The sequence below is a fragment of the Dromiciops gliroides genome, chromosome 3 (genome assembly GCF_019393635.1).
Source record: "Dromiciops gliroides isolate mDroGli1 chromosome 3, mDroGli1.pri, whole genome shotgun sequence".
Lineage (NCBI taxonomy): Eukaryota > Metazoa > Chordata > Mammalia > Microbiotheria > Microbiotheriidae > Dromiciops > Dromiciops gliroides.
Window position 1 is genome coordinate 648,261,002 of NC_057863.1, and position 2,745 is coordinate 648,263,746.

At 46.0% G+C, this 2,745-nt stretch overlaps 1 pseudogene; it reads right to left on the bottom strand.

Annotated features, from left to right (window-relative positions):
• Nucleotides 1-1,068, bottom strand: LOC122748239 (annotated as a pseudogene).
• Nucleotides 1,069-2,745: the final 1,677 nt, after the last annotated feature.

Sequence of the window (2,745 nt, forward strand, 5' to 3'; positions counted from 1 at the left end):
TCAGCACATCTGGCAGTCAGTGTAGCAGGAGAGCTCGCACAATTGCCCTTTGAAGTCCAGGTTGATGATGGAGTTGAGGTCTCGATTATTCTTGGCATTGGGCCGCATGCCAGTGGTGCCAAAGATCTCGCCCATCTTCACCCACCGTGAGGTAATGCTCCACGTAGAAGACAGTTTGCTTCCAGTGCGTTTAAGGGGACTCGGGACTTGTGGAGAAGCCTGTGTGCTTGTGCCACCGGGTGAACTCGTTGAAGTAGGTGACCAAGGCACGGACATAGTCATTCCTCCTCACTTGCAGACAGAAGAGGGAGGTGAGGATAAGGTCATCCATGCACCTGTGTAGATGTCCACCTCCTTGATGAGGCAGGCATTGGCCACCAGCTTCTTGGGGTCCACCCCTTGATGGCTATGTCCTTGATACAGGACATTGAAGCTGAAGAACATTCTCCCACCAGTGAATCTTGTAGTCCTTGTATTGCCGGTCCTCAATGGCGGTCACATACAGTGTGGCCTGGTCAGGGAAGATGAGCTTGTTGGGGGCCAGCCACTTGTCTCAGGCATGTAGGACAGTGTTGAGCATGGGTTCATAGAAGAGGCAGTATCCCATCCACTCATGGATGATCACATCTACTTCCTCCATCTTCCCTTTGATGACGGTCACCACGTGGTCACGTTTGTTGGCCTTGATGATCTTCACAGTGTAGTTGGAGATGCTGGAGCACTTGATCCCAATGACCTTCCAGGCTCTGGCCTCAGCAGCAAACATGCAGAGGATGCCAGTGCCTGAGCCCATGTCCAGCACCACCTTGTCCTTGAACAGGTGCAGGTTATAGAACATGGAATTCAGTAAGTGAGCATTCGCACCTCATCCTTGAGCATCTCCTCCTGGATGCCAAAGTGGGCATAGGAGTTGAAGTAATAATCCTTAGACGTCATGTCCTCAGCATTGGGCTTCTTGCTGCTCTCAGGCTGTGTGCAGGACGCTTCTTCAAGTGGAGGCTGGAGGCTCATCCCATTAGCCAAGGTGGCCATAAAACTCTCCATGATGCAGTTTGTGGCTTCAGTGGCTGCTGCTGCCATCTTCCCTCCCCAACTTGCCCCCCCCCACTGGATTCTAATTGGATTTATTTATTTGGGATTAACATTGGTAATAGATGTCATTGGTTAAACTAACACCAATGGGGAAATAGGAGATACATTGCTTCAAAGATGGAACACATATCCGTGTTATTTATTGTGGTAGGTTTCCGGATGTTTCTCCCAAGAACTATTAAATTAGCAGACACAGGCACAGGGTGTTCAGGACACATGCTTCTTCTAGAATACAATGGGATTCCCACTGGGCCCACTCCCAGATCCCTTACACTCCAGAGATTTGGGAGGGGGCTGAGTGGGGCACCTCGTGCTTCCTGGGGGATTCTAGATGGAGTAGATAAGGGATTTGTGGTGGGAACCATTGGCAGGGACATATGGAAAGTAACAGTAAAAATGTTTAACATTTTTTATCAGTGCTTTGGACTGAGGCACAGATGGCATGCAGATCCAACTTGTAGATTTCAAGCTGTCTTGAAGCAATAAAGGGAAGGAGGGGGCTAGTTTTTGCCTTTCTTTGTATCCTGAGTGCTTTGCATAGTGCCTGATGCATAGAGCATACCTAATAAATGCTTATCAATTGACTGATTGACTTTCAGGGGGAGGCCAGGATGTGAAGAGATGGATGAATATTATGGGATGAGATGGAGAAGGAAGTTAAAGCCACAGAAGGACTGAGCATGACCACATAGGGATTCTCCCCAAAGTCGGAGATGGGAAGAATGGGTGGCATTGGTCGCTGATGGGCTGTGGGCCAGCCCAGTGACATGTGAGAGGCATCCTGCTTCTGGCTGAGAAAAGATAATCCTGCTTCCCAAGAGGACTGATGGGGAGGGCATTTGTTTCGGTTGTTCAGTCATTTTTGTCTCTTTGTGACCCCAAAGGGGTTTTCTTGGCAAAGATACTAGAGTGGTTTGCTGTTTCCTTCTCTAGCTCATTTTATGGATGAGGGAACTGAGGCAAACAGGGGTAAGTGACTTGCTCAAGATCACACGGTTAATAATCGTCTGAGGCCACATTTGAACTCATCTGACTTCAGGCCAGACACTCTATCCACTGAATCCCCTAGTTGCCCTTGGAAAGGGGATAGGACCAGTCAAATGCAAAATACTTTGCATCCATTAAAAGGCTCCAGCAGGGATGTCCATTCTTTGGAGAATGGCTAAACAAATGGTGGTATATAATTGCAGTGGAATACTACTATGCTATAAGAAGTGATGAGCCCAATGCTTTTAGAAAAATGTGGAAAGACTTGCACAAAATAATGAAAAGTGAAATGAGTAGAACCAAGAGAACATTGTATACAGTAACAGCAGGATTATTTTAAGAAGGACTTTGATCAAATTAGTCATTTTGACTATTATAAATACACAAATTAGCTATAAAGGACCCATGCAGTAAGACATTAACTGAATCCAGAGAAAGAAGTGATAGTAGCAGGTATAGAATAATTTTATGTGTGTGTATATGTATGTGTGTGTGTGTATATGTGTGTGTGTGTGTGTGTGTGTAATGGTAGCCACCTTCAGGGCAGGGGTGGGGGGAGGGATTAAAAAAAAGAAGAACATTTACATGATAATTTAATTGTATATTTGAAAAGAATAGCAAGCTGTGCATAGTAGATTTGCAGTCTCATGTACAATCATTTTTTAT